General features: G+C 38.2%; 1 protein-coding gene across 1 annotated transcript in view; it reads left to right on the forward strand.

Moving 5' to 3' along the window:
• The window catches only part of RDX (radixin), a 652,052-nt gene that overhangs the window by 266,517 nt on the left and 368,557 nt on the right, over positions 1 to 16,978 (forward strand). The gene's annotated exons all lie outside the window — the stretch shown is intronic.

Consider the following 16,978-nt stretch of genomic DNA (forward strand, 5'->3'; position numbering starts at 1 on the left):
GGGGAGATTCCTATATTTATACTAGTATTTCTTTATTAGGAATGTAATGTCTTTTTAATGGGACCACTATTTTCTATTGAAATTATTATTGTTTTTCTGTTGCTCAGATTAGAACATTGCATAAATTTTGAGTTGTTTTTCTAAAGTTTAATTTTCCTTTAAGACTTTTAGAAGGCAGTACAGATATTTTCAAGTAACTTCTAGCAGAAACACATTTATCTGAAAGCAAACTCACAATTAAAAATATGTACAACAACTATAAATTCTAATTTTTAAATGAAACTCTTTCTCAAAGGACTCAATGTAGCTATGTTAAATCTCAGCTTTTTAGTTTAGTCAAAATTTAAGAAATATACAGCTTTTCCTTGACTTTTCTAAATAATTTGGACATAGAGAAGGTATTTGACTTATTCAAGGTGACAAACTCATTTCAGTTGAATATTCCATGATGACATACTGCCTTTGACTTGTGAATTATTTTTACTTACCACTCACACATTCTTTCAGACATATACATAAGGACAAAGTATTTTAAAAACACATTTTATTAAAGTGTACTTTGTGTACAATAGGAGCCATACATTTTAAGTTTATAGTAGGATGAACTTTGACAATGTCGTCACCACCTCAAAAGGTTCCCTCCTTCCCAGTCAGTCCTCCCTACCCCAGTCCCAAGCAACCAATGAGCTGCCTTTGGTCTCTATACATTAGATCTGTCTTCTCTAGAGTTTCATGTGTCAAGCAGTCAAGCAGTTCCTAAGCAACAGCGTCTATTGCAGGTGCTGGTCTGGCTGACTACCCCTCCAGAGACTTGGTCAGGTCGGCAGCATGAGCCCGGATGATTCAGACAGTTTTCACTCACAGCACAGTATGCAGCAGGAGAACTGTGTTCTCACTGGTTCTCCTTACCCACCCCAGACCCATGGGGCTGATGTGGAGGAGTGTCCAGGTGAATGTTTATGCGTGCAGTGGATCTGTGTCACAGCTGAATAACACTGAGCCCAAGAACCCCTAATATTATAAACGGATGGCCAGTAAACCTGTCCGTGCTCCCCTATGGAAACAGACATCATTCTTATTCTCCTGGTCAGGAAAAAAATCTGCCTATTGACTTAGAGGAAGAATTATCTATATAGCCCTAGAATGTTTCAAGGGAGAAGAGACCCTGAGCAACTTGAGGGTAAATATCAAGCAGTCTGACATATGTGTACTTGAAGAAATAATTCCCCCAAATGTCAGGTAATCAGAAGGCCCCTAATTGTTCCAGAACTTGTGTGCCCTCTATTTTTTCTGATATATCTACCACACTTATTAAAATGGTCTTTGAACTTGAGGAATTCAGTGTCTCTCTTCCAGTAGATATTTCTCCCATTTGTGATGACAGAGAATGACCTAGAGTCTTAATACGTCCAAATAGTAGAACATTTTCTTTTTAACTCTACATGTATGGATTGCAAAACTAAATAAACAGAGCCATTGGATGTTAAACGTAGCATCCAGCTCTGATACACAATTGCAGCTAACCAAGGAGCAGCTGCAATGATATTTTGAAATAAATTTTATTTTATTATGGTACAGAAAATTATTAAAATTAAAAATTAGACAAGTATAGCTAAGAATCAAAAATCTTCCTATAAAGCCTCTACAAATTCAGCCTGAGAGGTCATTGCAAATTCTCCTAGCTCTCTAAAGATAATTAGTTTCTTTTGAATAATGCTTAAAGGAAAATAGCCTTTCATCTTTGTGAGTGAGCTAATCTTCTGGGAACTTTTTCCCCCAAACAGGAAATTCCTCTGCAACTACATAGTGCAAAACTGCAAAAAGAAAGGGGAAAAAAATCTCAGGTTGATAAACAAATAAGAAATCAAAATCTATTGGTTCATCCAACTACATTATCCCTTATTGTGTCTGGGAAGAGCTACCATGATATAAGTTTTTACCAGCTAGAAATGAGAGGGGAATGTTCCTAACAGAAGTTGAAAATGCACATACTGTTCAGGTGCTCAACAAGCCGAGCACTAGCACATCTTGTCAGACAGTGAAGTGGATCCAAGATGAAGGACGCACCTAGACTAGCGAGGGGACATTTAGAGACAGAAAAGGAGCATATAATCCTTCATACTCCAGTATCCACTGAATATCAGTAATAAAATTTGTTAGTTAGTACATTCATTCAAAATACATCCTTCATTATTATTTCTAATAATTATTTCTGTTGTTAGTAAACTATTTGTTATATTGCATTACTGGTTATCAATATTATTATTCCTTTTTACTGGTTATTGTTATTATTCCTATTATTATTAGGAAAAGAGTCATCTTCCACTCTCAGAATGATTGCATCCAAACTAGGCACTATCTTTAGGTTGCTGCCAAGGCTTTCTTTTCCTATAGTAAGAACAGTAAGAAATATGCAGCACTGTCACTGTGCCAAGGGCAAAATCAAATTGAAATAGACTCTAAGTGTAGTAAAACACAAAAGACACAATATCTTATCCTTAATAAGAGAGAAAGTAACCCTGGATTGAATGTAGACCATGAAATCATACCCCTAGAACCTAAAAGTGTTAACTAACCAAAGGATCTGGACTAGCTGTCCTCTGGAAATAAGACGTGGAGCCCACAAGCATGGTGGGAGGACTGACCATAAGACAAGAAGTGTGCATCAATTTTAATTATATCTAATTGGTCTTCTTCTACATCAGAAATGTGGTGTCTTTGTGGGACCCATGGTAAATAGGTTTTTTCCAGAAAATTTTGCAAATACAGTAATTGAAATGATTAAATTTATTTGTTAGCATAGGAGGGTAAAAACACTATGAAAGAAATGATGTATTCTTTAGATTTTCTTGGTTCAGTCTTGGAAGGTTGTACCGTTCTAAGAATTTGTCCATTTCTTCCAGGTGTCCATCTTATTCACATATAGCTTCTTGTAGTAGTCTCTTATGATCCTTTGTGAACCAGCAAGAAATAGAAAATAAGAACAGACCAATCACAAGCACTGAAATTGAAACTGTGATGAAAAAACTCCCAACAAACAAAAGTCCAGGACCAGATGGCTTCACAGGTGAATACTATCAAACATTTAGAGAAGAGTTAACACCTATCCTCAAACTCTTCCAAAAAATTGCAGAGGAAGGAGCACTCCCAAGCTCATTCTATGAGGCCACCATCACCCTGATACTAAAACCAGACAAAGATATCACAAAAAGAGAAAATTATAGACCAATATCACTGATGAACATAGATGCAAAAATCCTCAACAAAATAGTAGCAAACCGAATCCAACAACACATTCAAAGGATCATACACCATGATCAAGTGGGGTTTATCCCAGGGATGCAAGAATTCCTCAACATATGCAAATCAATCAATGTGACACACCATATTAACATATTAAAGAATAAAAACCATATGATCATCTCAATAGATGCAGAAAAAGCTTCTGACAAAATTCAACACCGATTTATGATCAAAATTCTCCAGAAAATGGGCATAGAGGGAACCTACCTCAACATAATAAAGGTCATATATGACAAACCCACAGGAAACATTATTCTCAATGGTGAAAAACTGAAAGCATTTCCTCTTAGATCAGGAAGAAGACCAGGATGTCCACTCTTGCCACTATTATTCAACATAGTTTTGGAAGTCCTAGATGTGGCAATTAGAGAAGAAAAAGAAATAAAAGGAATCCAAATTGGAAAAGAAGTAAAACTGTCACTGTTTGCAGATGACATGATACTATACGTAGAAAATCCTAAAGATGCTACCAGAAAACTACTAGAGCTCATCAACGAATTTAGTAAAGTTGCAGAATACAAAATTAATGCACAGAAATCTCTTGCATTCCTATACACTAACAACAAAAGATCAGAAAGAGAAATTAAGGAAACAATCCCATTTACCATTGCATCAAAAAGAATAAAATACCTAGGAATAAACCTACCTAAGGAGGCAAAAGACCTGTACTCTGAAAACTATAAGATACTGATGAGAGAAATCAAAGATGACACAAACAGATGGAGGGATATACCATGTTTTTGGATTGGAAGAATCAATATTGTGAAAATGACTATACTACCCAAAGCAATCTACAGATTCAGTGCAATTCCTATCAAATTATCAATGGCATTTTTCACAGAATTAGAACAAAAAATTTTGCAATTTGTATGGAAACACAAAAGACCAACAATAGCCAAAGCAATCTTTTTTTTTTTTTTTTTTTAAAGAAAGCTGCGTTTTATAGCTACTTTATTTATTTATTTATTTATTTTTGGCTGTGTTGGGTCTTCGGTTCGCGCGAGGACTTTCTCCAGTTGCGGCAAGCGGGGGCCACTCTTCATCGCAGTGCGGGGACTGCTCTTCATCGCGGTGCGCGGGCCTTTCACTATCGCGGCCCCTCCCGTTGCGGGGCACAGTCTCCAGACGCGCAGGCTCAGTAGTTGTGGCTCACGGGCCCAGCCACTCCGTGGCATGTGGGATCTTCCCAGACCAGGGCTCGAACCCGTGTCCCCTGCATTAGCAGGCAGACTCTCAACCACTGCACCACCAGGGAAGCCCCAAAGCAATCTTGAGAAAGAAAAACGGAGGTGGAAGAAGCAGACTATACTACATAGCTATTGTAATCAAAACAGTATGGTACTGGTACAAAAACAGAAATATAGATCAATGGAACAGGATCAAAAGTCCAGAGATAAACCCATACACCTATGGTCACCTAATCTATGACAAGGGGGCAAGAATATACAATGGAGAAATGACAGCCTCTTCAGTAAGTGGTGCTGGGAAAACTGGACAGCTACATGTAAAAGAATGAAATTAGAACACTCCTTAACACGATACACAAAAATAAACTAAAAATGGATTAAAGACCTAAATGTAAGGCCAGACACTGTAACACTCTTAGAGGAAAACATAGACAAAACACTCTATGACATAAATCACAGCAAGATCCTTTATGACCTACCTCCTAGAGAAATGGAAATAAAAACAAAAATAAACAAATGGGACCTAATGAAACTTAAAAGCTTTTGCACAGCAGAGGAAACCATAAACAAGACTAAAAGACAACCCTCAGAATGGGAGAATATATTTGCAAACCAAGCAACCAACAAGGGATTAATCTCCAAAATATACTAACAGCTCTTGCAGCTTAATATCAAGAAAACGAATAACCCGATCAAAAAATAGACAGAGTATCTAAATAGACATTTCTCCAGAGAAGACATACAGATGGTCAAGAAGCACATGAAAAGATGCTTAACATCACTAATTATTAGAGAAATGCAAATCAAAACCATAATGAGGTATCATCTCACATGAGTCAGAATGGCCATCATCAAAAAAATCTACAAACAAGAAATGCTGGAGAGGGTGTGGAGAAAAGGGAACCCTCCTACACTGTTGGTGAGAATGTAAATTGGTACAGCCACTGTAGAGAACAGTATGGAGGTTCCTTAAAAATCTAAAAATAGAACTACCGTATGACCCAGTAATCCCACTCCTAGGCATATACCTGGAGAAAACCATAATTCAAAAAGATATGCACCCCAGTGTTCATTGCAGTACTATTTACAATAACCAGGACATGGAAGCAACCTAAATGTCCATCAGCAGAGGAATGGGTAAAGAAGATGTGGTACATATATACAATGGACTATTACTCAGCCATAAAAAAGAGCAAAATAATGCCATTTGCAGCAACATGGATGCAACTAGAGATTGTCATACTGAGTGAAGTAAGTCAGACAGAAAAAGATAAATATCATATGATATTGCTTATATGTGAAATCTAAAAAAAGGATACAAATGCACTTAGTTACAAAACAGAAATAGAGTCACAGATATAGAAAACAAACTTATGCATACCAGGGGATAAGGGGGTGAGGGGTAAATTGCGAGATTGGGATTGATATGTACACACTACTATATATAAAATAGATAACTAATAAGAACCGACTGTATAACACAGGGAACTCTACTCAGTACTGTGTAATGGCCTATATGGGAAAAGAATCTAAAAAAAAGGTGGAGATATATCTCTATCTCTATCTCTATATATCTATATCTATATACATATATATATCTGATTCACTTTGCTGTATAGCTGAAACTAACACAACATTGTAAATCAACCATACTCCAATAAAATTTTAAGAATTAAAAAAATAAGATTTTCTTAAAAACATTTTGGTTGGAAATTCCACTTCCGGTCATGAGATAGTAACAGGCTCCAGGATTACCTTCCCACCATAAACAACTAGAATGGTGGAATGAAAAAGTATTTTCAGATATTGACCAACGTGAAGCACAGCACTGTGGTCTCTCAGAGAAGGGAAAGAAATAGGTGAGCCCTACAATTACCTTAGCTTTTAGCCTGGAGACAATTTCTAGAGGACAGCACAGAGAGGGGGAACCCAAGTGGAGCTCACAAGTATTGTTGAATAGAGGAGAAATATTGGCGTTTGGGGAGACTGGGATGGCAGGAAGTTACAGGGTAGGGCACTGGGCAGGAGGCAGAGGCACAAAGAAAGAGCACCAGAAATCCGCCTAGGGATCTGCTTGAATTGTGGACTGAATACCGTTCTTCACATGCATAGGATGAAACTCCACAAGGCCAGGAAAAATTAACTTCTGGGGAAAGGGTAATTGCCAGGCAGATAATTGCAGGACAAGTTCCAGAGCTCACGTAAGACTAGGAATCTTTCAAGGTCCCAACAGCCAGAGTAAAGAGATGCTGATGACTACACAGGGTCTTCAGTTGAGATCCCAGAAAGTTCACACCTTGTAGTGGGACAAAATTAATCATAGAAAAAAGACTACTCTAGACTTTTATCATTGATGAGTTTAAAAACAAACCTTGATTAATCTGCATGTAACTTAAATGTATGCTAGAACGAAGTCCAACACTCTTTAAATAAATACAACAAAATCCAGCCCTCAACAATATAAAATTCACTATGTCCATCATCCAAATAAATAACTAGAATAAACATAAGAAGGAGCAGGAAAATGTGATTCACAATGAGGATAGAAGAAGTTAATAGAAATATACCCAGAGATGACAGGGATGATGAAATTAGCAGGGAAGAACACTAAAACAGCTATTATAAACATTTTCAATATGCTTAAGATCTAAACGAAGACATGAACATATGAGGAGAGAAATGGAAGATTTGAAAAAGAACCCAACGGAATGTCTAGAGATGAAAAATAAAATATCTAAAATAAAAATTCCACTGTATAGGATTAGCATCAGATTAGACACTGCAGAAGGAAAGATTAGTGAACTTGGTAATGTAGCAAAAATCCATCCAAAATGAAACAAAGAGAAAAGACTGGCAAGGGTGGGTGTGGGAGTGGGGGTGTGTTTCTCTGAGAATGAACTTAGAATTACATCCCATAAGTTTTCACATATAATGTTCCATTATAATTAAATTCCATGGCAACCGGAAAGGGAGGTAAATTCTCTAAATTTGGCATTTTAAAATATATTAAAATAATTTATCATTTATTGATTATTTATTTTTAATCTACCTAATCTTTTAGGAATGCAATCATTGTGTTAATTTCTTCATGTCTATAGTCATTTATTTTTTAACTTTTAAACTATATATATTAGGGTATGTTATTTGACACATACATTTATGATAAATAATATACATTCTGAATTTTCAGTTCTTAACAAAAGTGACTGTATAATATCTAATGTTTTTTTTCCTTGATTTCTACTTTGATGTTTATAGTGTAGCCCATTTTTTTTTGTTCTTTGTTTTTTTCTTAGGTTTTCTGAGTCATTTTGTTTTGAGTATATCTCTTACTGACAGTATAGAGTTGGATTTTGTGTTTTGACCCGATTAAGAAACTTTCCTTTTAATAGATGAGATTTCCTTTACATTTATTTTTATAACATGTGTTTATTACTTTTCTTATCTCATTTCATATTTTCTGCCTTTTCTCTGTTTCATTTATTTTCTATCTTGATATAGTGTCTGTGCTTTTTCTTTTTTCATTTTCTTAAATGTAAGTAAATATATGATTCAGTAATGTTGTGAATTAAGGACAACATTTAATTTCATTAATGATTTCTTTGAAATCTTTAAGTACAAACTTTCTCAGGTTATTAATATGAAATAGTACCTAATGACTGTCATCTATTAAGATGAAGAATTTGTCAGGGGTAATATTTCTTTCCCTTTCTCAGGTTTTTGTTGGTATATTTTGGGAATTTTTCTTAGATAACTACTGAATTGCTAAAATATTATTCTTTTTAAATTTATTATCTTTTCTTTCAAGAGTTATATTTGTACCTTGCTTTATAACTTTATTTGCCCAGTCATTTAGATTTTTTTAAAACATTTTTATTGGTGTATAATTGCTTTACAATGGTGTGTTAGTTTCTGCTTTAAAACAAAGTGAATCAGTTATACATATACATATATCCCCATATCTCTTCCCTCTTGCTTCTCCCTCCCTCCCACCCTCCCTATCCCACCCTTCTAGCTGATCACAAAGCACTGAGCTGATCTCCCTGTGCTATGCTACTGCTTCCCACTAGCTATCTATTTTACATTTGGTAGTGTATATATGTCCATATATAAACTACCACTCTCTCACTTTGTCCCAGCCTACCCTTCCCTCTTCCCGTGTCCTCAAGCCATTCTCTAGTAGGTCTCCATTTTTATTCCCATCTTGCCCCCTAGGTTTTCATGACCTTTTTTTTTTTAGATTCCATATATATGTGTTAGCATACGGTATTTGTTTTTCTCTTTCTGACTTACTTCACTCTGTATGACAGACTCTATGTCCATCCACCTCACTACAAATAACTTAATTTCATTTCTTTTTGTGGCTGAGTAATATTCCATTGTATATATGTGCCACATCTTCTTTATCCATTCATCTGTCGATGGATGTTTAGGTTGCTTCCATGTCCTAGCTATTGTAAATAGAGCTGCAGTGAACATTGTGGTACATGACTCTTTTTGAATTATGGTTTACTCAGAGTATATGCCCAGTAGTGGGATTCCTGGGTCGTATGGTAGTTCTATTTTTAGTTTTTTAAGGAACATCCATACTGTTCTCCATAGTGGCTGTATCAATTTACATTCCCACCAAGAGTGTATGAGGCTACCCTTTTCTCCACACCCTCTCCAGCATTTATTGTTTGTAGATTTTTTGATGATGGCCATTCTGACAGGTGTGAGATGATATCGCATTGTAGTTTTGATTTGCATTTCTCTAATGATTAATGATGTTGAGCATTCTTTCATGTGTTTGTTGGCAATCTGTATATCTTCTTTGGAGAAATGTCTATTTAGGTCTTCTGCCCATTTTTGGATTGGGTTGTTTGTTTTTTTGATATTGAGCTGCATGAGCTGCTTGTAAATTTTGGAGATTAATCCCTTGTCAGTTGCTTCATTTGCAAATATATTCTCCCATTCTGAGGGTTGTCCTTTAGTCTTGTTTATGGTTTCCTTTTCTGTGCAAAAGCTTTTAAGTTTCATTAGGTCCCATTTGTTTATTTGTGTTTTTATTTCCATTTCTCTAGGAGCTGGGTCAAAACGGATCTTGCTGTGATTTATGTCATAGAGTGTTTTGCCTATGTTTTCCTCTAAGAGTTTGATAGTGTCTGGCCTTACATTTAGGTCTTTAATCCATTTTGAGTTTATTTTTGTGTATGGTGTTAGGGAGTGTTCTAATTTCATTCTTTTACATGTAGCTGTCCAGTTTTCCCAGCACCACTTATTGAAGAGGCTGTCTTTTCTCCATTGTATAATCTTGCCTCCTTTATCAAAGATAAGGTGACCATATGTGTGTGGGTTTATCTCTGGGCTTTCTATCCTGTTGCATTGATCTACATTTCTGGTTTTGTGCCAATACCATACTGTCTTGAGTACTGTAGCTTTGTAGTATAGTCTGAAGTCTGGGAGCCTGATTTCTCCAGCTGGGTATTTCTTTCTCAAGATTGCTTTGGCTATTCGGGGTCTTTTGTGTTTTCATATAAATTTTGAAATATTTTGTTCTACTTCAGTGAAAAATGCCATTGGTAGTTTGTTAAGGATTGCATTGAATCTGTATATTGCTTTGGGTAGTAGAGTCATTTTCACAATGTTGATTCTTCCAATCCAAGAGCATGGTATATCTCTCCATCTGTTTGTATCATCTTTAATTTCTTTCATCAGTGTCTTATAGTTTTCTGCATACAGGTCTTTTGTCTCCTTAGGTAGGTTTATTCCTTGGCATTTTATTCTTTTTGTTGTAGTGGTAGATGGGAGTGTTTCCTTAATTTCTCTTTCAGATTTTTGATCATTCATGTATAGGAATGCAAGAGATTCTGTGCATTAATTTTGTATCCTGCTACTTTACCAAATTCATTGATTAGACCTAGTAGTTTTCTGGTAGCATCTTTAGGATTCTCGATGTATAGTATCATGTCATCTGCAAACAGTGACAACTTTACTTCTTCTTTTCCAATTTGGATTCCTTTTATTTCTTTTTCTTCTCTGATTGCTGTGGCTAAAACTTCCAAAACTATATTGAGTAATAGTGGTAAGAGTGGACAACCTTGTCTTGTTCCTGATCTTAGAGGAAATGGTTTCAGTTTTTCACCATTGAGAACGATGTTGGCTGTGGGTTTGTCATATATGGCCTTAATTATGTTTAGGTAAGTTCTCTCTATGCCTACTTTCTCGAGGGTTTTTATCATAAGTGGGTGTTGAATTTTGTTGAAAGCTTTTTCTGCATCTATTGAGATGATCATATGGTTTTTCTCCTTCAGTTTGTTCATACGGTGTATCAAATTGATTGATTTGCGTATATTGAAGAATCCTTGCATTCCTGTTATAAACCCCACTTCATAATAGTGTATGATCCTTTTAATGTGCTGTTGGATTCTGTTTGCTAGTATTTTGTTGAGGATTTCTGCATCTATGTTCATCAGTGATATTGGTCTGTAGTTTTATTGTTTTCTGACATCTTTGTCTGATTTTGGTATCAGGGTGATAGTGGTCTCGTAGAATGAGTTTGGGAGTGTTTCTCCCTCTGTTATATTTTGGAAAAGTTTAAGAAGTATAGGTGTTTGCTCTTCTCTAAATGTTTGATAGAATTCTCCTGTGAAGCCATCTGGTCCTGGGCTTTTCTTTGTGGGAAGATTTTTAATCACAATTTCTATTTCAGTGCTTGTGATTGGTCTGTTCATATTTTCTATTTCTTCCTGGTTCAGTCTTGGAAGGTTTTGCCTTTCTAAGAATTTGTCCATTTCTTCCAGGGTGTCCATTTTATTGGCATATAGTTGATTGTAGTAATCTCTTATGGTTCTTTGTATTTCTGCAGTGTCAGTTATTACTTCTCCTTTTTCATTTCTAATTCTATTGATTTGAGTCTTCTCCCTTTTTTTCTTGATGAGCCTGGCTAATGGTTTATCAATTTTGGTTATCTTCTCAAAGAATCAGCTTTTAGTTGTATTGATCTTAGCTATTGTTTCCTTCATTGTTTTTTCATTTATTTCTGGTCTGAACTTTATGATTTCTTTCCTTCCGCTAACTTTGGGGTTTTTTTGTTCTTCTTTCTCTAATTGCTTTAGATGTAAGGTTAGGTTGTTTATTTGAGATGTTTCTTGTTTCTTTTTTTTTTTTTTAATTAATAGACTTTTACTTTTTTTTTTCTTTTTTTTAAAGTATTTGTTTATTTATTCATTTATGGCTGTGTTGGGTCTTTGTTTCTGTGCGAGGGCTCTCTCCAGCTGCGGCAAGCAGGGACCACTCTTCATTGCAGTGCGCGGGCCTCTCACTATCGCCGCCTCTCTTGTTGCGGAGCACAGGTTCCAGACGCACAGGCTCAGTAATTGTGGCTCATGGGCCCAGCTGCTCCACGGCACGCGGGATCCTCCCAGACCAGGGCTCGAACCCGTGTCCCCTGCACCGGCAGGCAGACTCCCAACCACTGCGCTACCAGGGAAGCCCTGTTTCTTGTTTCTTAAGGTAGGCTTGTATTGCTATAAACTTCCCTCTTAGAACTGCATTTTGGGTCATTATGTTTTCATTGTCATTTGTTTCTAGGTATTTTTTGATTTCCTCCTTGATTTCTTCAGTGATCTCTTGGTTATTCAGCAGTGTATTGTTTAGCCTCCATGTGTTTGTATTCTTTGCAGAGTTTTTCCTGTAATTGATATGTAGTCTCAGAGCGTCATGGTCAGAAAAGACACTTGATACAATTTCAGTTTTCTTAAACTTACCAAGGCTTGATTTGTAACCCAAGATATGATCTATCCTGGAGAATGTTCCATGAGCACTTGAGAAGAAAGTGTATTCTGTTGTTTTTGGATGGAATGTCCTATAAATATCAATTAAGTCCATCTTGTTTAATGTATCATTTAAAGCTTGTGTTTCCTTATTTATTTTCATTTTGGATGATCTGTCCATTGGTGAAAGTGGGGTGTTAAAGTCCCCTACTATGATAGTGTTACTGTCAATTTCCCCTTTTATGGCTGTTAGTGTTTGCCTTGTGTATTGAGGTGCTCCTATGTTGGGTGCATAAATATTTACAATTGTTCTATATTCTTCTTGGATCGATCCCTTGATCATTATGTAGTGTTCTTCTTTATCTCTTGTAATAGTCTTTGTTTTAAAGTCTATTTTGTGTGATATGAGTATTGCTACTCCAGCTTTCTTCTGATTTCCATCTGCATGGAATATCTTTTTCCATCCCCTCACTTTCAGTCTGTATGTGTCCCTAGGTCTGAAGTGGGTCTCTTGTAGACAACATTTATACGGGTCTAATTTTTGTATCCATTCAGCCAGTGTATGTCTTTTGGTTGGAACACTTAATCCATTTATATTTAAGGTAATTATCGATATGTATGTTCCGATAACCATTTTCTTAATTGTTTTGGGTTTGTTATTGTAGGTCTTTTTCTTCTCTTGTTTTTCCTGCCTAGAGTAGTTCCTCTAGCATTTGTTGTAAAGCTGGTTTGGTGGTGTTGAATTCTCTTAGCTTTTGCTTGTCTGTAAAGCTTTTAATTTCTCTGTCAAATCTGAATGAGGTTCTTTCTGGGTAGAGTAATCTTGGTTGCAGGTTTTTCCCTTTCATCACTTTAAATATGTCCTGCTACTCCCTTCTGGCTTGTAGAGTTTCTGCTGAAAGATCAGCTGTTAATCTTAAGTGAATTCCCTTGTATGTTATTTGTTGTTTTTCCCTTGCTGCTTTTAATATTTTTTCTCTGTATTTAATTTTTTATAGTTTGATTAATATGTGTCTTGGCGTGTTTCTCCTTGGATTTACCCTGTATGGGACTCTCTGTGCTTCCTGGACTTGATTAACTACTTCCTTTCCCACATTAGGGAACTTTTCAACTATAATCTCTTGAAATATTTTCTCAGTCCCTTTCTTTTTCTCTTCTTCTTCTGGGACCCCTATAATTCTAATGTTGGTGTGTTTAATGTGGTCCCAGAGGTCTCTGAGACTGTCCTCAATACTTTTCATTCTTTTTTCTTTATTCTGTTCTGCAGTAGTTATTTCCACCATTTTATCTTCCAGGTCACTTGTCCATTCTTCTGCCTCAGTTATTCTGCTATTGATCCCTTGTAGAGAATTTTAAATTTCATTTATTGTGGTGTTCATGATTGTTTGTTTGCTCTTTAGTTCTTCTAGGTCCTTGTTAAACGTTTCTTTTATTTTCTCCATTCTATTTCCAAGATTTTGGATCATCTTTACTATCATTATTCTGAATTCTTTTTCAGGTAGACTGCCTATTTCCTCTTCATTTGTTAGGTCTGGTGGGTTTTCACCTTGCTCCTTCATCAGCTGTGTGTTTGTTTGTCTACTCATTTTGCTTAACTTGCTGTGCTTGGGGTCTTCTTTCGTCAGGCTGCAAGTTCATAGTTCCCGTTGTTTTTGGTGTCTGCCTCCAGTGGCTAAAGTTGTTTCAGTGGGTTGTGTAGGCTTCTTGGTGTAGGGGACTGGTGTCTGTGTTCTGGTGGATGAGGTTGGATCCTGTCTTTCTGGTGGGCAGGTGCACGTCTGGTGGTGTGTTTTGGGGTGTCTGTGACCTTATTATGAGTTTAGACAGCCTCTCTGCTAATGGGTGGGGTTGTGTTCCTGTCTTGCTAGTGGTTTGGCATAGGGTGTCCAGCACTGTAGCTTGCTTTTCGTTGAGTGGAGCTGGGTCTTGACGTTGAGATGGAGATATCTGGGATTTTTCACCGTTGGATATTATGTGGAGCTGGGAGGTCTCTTGTGGACCAGTGTCCTGAACTTGGCTCTCCCACCTCAGAGGCACAGCCCTGATGCCTGGCTGGAGCACCAACAGCCTGTCATCTATACGTCTCAGCAGAAAAGGGAGAAAAAAAGAAAGAAGCAGATAAAATAAAATAAAAACGTTATTAAAATAAAAAACAAAAAATAATTACTAAAAAATTTTTAAGTAATTAAAAATAAGGAAGAAAGAAGAGAACAACCAAACCAAAAATCAAATCCACCAATGATAACAAGCACTAAAAACTATACTAAAAAAAAAAAAAAAAAGGACATATAGAACCCTAAGACAAATGGTAAAAGCAAAGCTATACAGACAAAATCACACGCAGAAGCATCCACATACACACTCACAAAAAGAGAAAAATGGAAAAAAAAAAATATATCGTTGCTCCCAACGTCCACCTCCTCAATTTAGGATGATTCGTTGTCTATTCAGGTATTCCACAGATGCAGGGTACATCAGGTTGACTGTGGAGATTTAATCTGCTGCTCCTGGGGCTGCTGGGAAATATTTCCCTTTCTCTTCTGTGTTCGCACAGCTCCTGGGGTTCAACTTTGTATTTGGACCCACCTCTGCATGTAAGTCGCCTGAGGGCGTCTGTTCTTTGCTCAGACAGGACGGGGTTAAAGGAGCAGCTGATTCGGGGGCTCTGGCTCACTCAGGCCGGGGGGAGGGAGGGTTACAGATGCAGGGCGAGCCTGCGGCGGCAGCGGCCTGCGTGACATTGCACCAGCCTGCGGCGCGTCATGTGTTCTCCTGGGGAAGTTGTCCCTCGATCACGGAACCCTGGCAGTGGTGGGCTGCTCAGGCTCCCAGGAGGGGAGGTGTGGATAGTGACCTGTGCTTGCACACAGGCTTCTTGGTGGCTGCAGTAGCAGCCTTAGCATCTCATGCCCGTCTCTGGGGTCCGCGCTGATAGACGTGGCTCGCACCCGTCTCTGGAGCTCCTTTAAGCTGTGCTTTTAATCCCCTCTCCTCGCGCACCCTGAAACAAAGGCAAGAAAAAGTCTCTTGCCTCTTCGGCAGCTCCAGACCTTTTCCCAGACTCCCTCCTGGCTAGCTGTGGTGCACTAGCCCCCTTCAGGCTGTGTTCACGCGGCCAACCCCAGTCCTCTCCCTGGGGTCCGACTTCCGAAGCCCGAGCCTCAGCTCCCAGCCCCCGACCCCCCAGCAGGTGAGCAGACAAGCATCTCAGGCTGGTGAGTGCTGGTCGGCACCTGTCCTCTGTGTGGGAATCTCTTCTCTTTGCCCTCTGCACCCCTGTGGCTGCATTCTCCTCCGCGGCCTCGGAGCTCCCCCCTCCGCCCCCCGCAGTCTCCTCCCACAAAGGGCCTTCCTAGTGTGTGGAAACCTTTCCTTCTTCACGGCTCTCTCCCACTGGTGCAGGTCCCATCCCTATTCTTTGCCTCTGTTTTTTCTTTTTTCTTTTGTCCTACCCAGGTACGTGGGGAGTTTCTTGCCTTTTGGGAAGTCTGAGGTCTTCTGCCAGCGTTCAGTACGTGTTCTGTAGGAGTTGTTCCACATGTAGATGTATTTTTGATGTATTTGTGGGGAGGAAGGTGATCTCCACGTCTTACTCTTCCGCCATCTTGAAGCTCCTCCTCCTGGTTGTGTTTTAATTCATGTATCTGGGCCTTTCATATCAGTGCATCTCCATCTGTTACTTTTTTATTTGCATCTCCTCTTGGCCACCAGTACATAATCTCAAGTCATTTTTCTTAGTAGAGTATATGGGTTGTACACCTTCTGAAGATTTGCATATTTGATTTTCCTGTTATCTCTATATGAAAGGACACTTTAATGAGTTATAGAACTCAGTATTATGTTCTATACCATTTTATGTTCATTACTGACTCAGTGTTATAGCTATTTCCCTTAAAAATTAATGATTCCCTTTTCTTTTGGCATTTAATATTGCAAAGAAGCTGTCTGACTCCAGTCTGTTTTTTAAAATAATTTTTCCTCATAGATAACCTGGAGGACTGGGTGTTGTTAGATAATGTTATCAATTCAGTCATTCAGTAGCCTGAATAGGGTAGGGAGGGAACAGGGGTCACATGTGGGTCAGGAAGGGGGGAAATCTATACGTTTGTCTCAGAAGTTGTGTTTCCACTCTTTGCTGAAATTATTGTACCAGAGGCCAGATATTTTACATTTGGCATTTTGTTTAGCCTCACCACTAACTCCAAGTACACAAGATGGGTATAGCTTTCTCTAGGATCTTCCCCAGATATTTTACCCTCCAGACTGGGAGTGTGACTTGTCATTGTGGAGGGTTGTCCCTCTACAATGTTCCCAATTATTTCTACTGTAATTTGGGGATGCGTTTTAATGTATCCGGAGGAAATGGCCAGGAAGGTAAAATTTTGGGTGAGAGAAAGCTTGGAGCAAGTTTCATGGGCCTCTCTGCTCCATATATGCTGCAGTTAGGGCCAGTACAAATGTGCCTCCACAAGGAGTGGCCTCCATCTTTCTCACGGTCTTTCCTGCTCTGTCAGAGTGGGATTGAGGGTCCTGCCTCCTTCCGCATTTCAGGAAGTGTTTCTCCAGGTCAAAATGCATCCACTCGGCTATCGAGAACCCAGGCGGCAGCATCTGAGTTGCTGAACAGTTTTCTGCTGTACCCAGCACTTGCTTTTTCCACCTGCCCCAGCCTCTGAATCCACGGATCCATCCATTGCCACACTCACCTCTTGCCCTCATCCCTCATTATTAGGG

This window comes from Balaenoptera borealis (genome assembly GCF_965194805.1).
Source record: "Balaenoptera borealis genome assembly, chromosome: 11".
Lineage (NCBI taxonomy): Eukaryota > Metazoa > Chordata > Mammalia > Artiodactyla > Balaenopteridae > Balaenoptera > Balaenoptera borealis.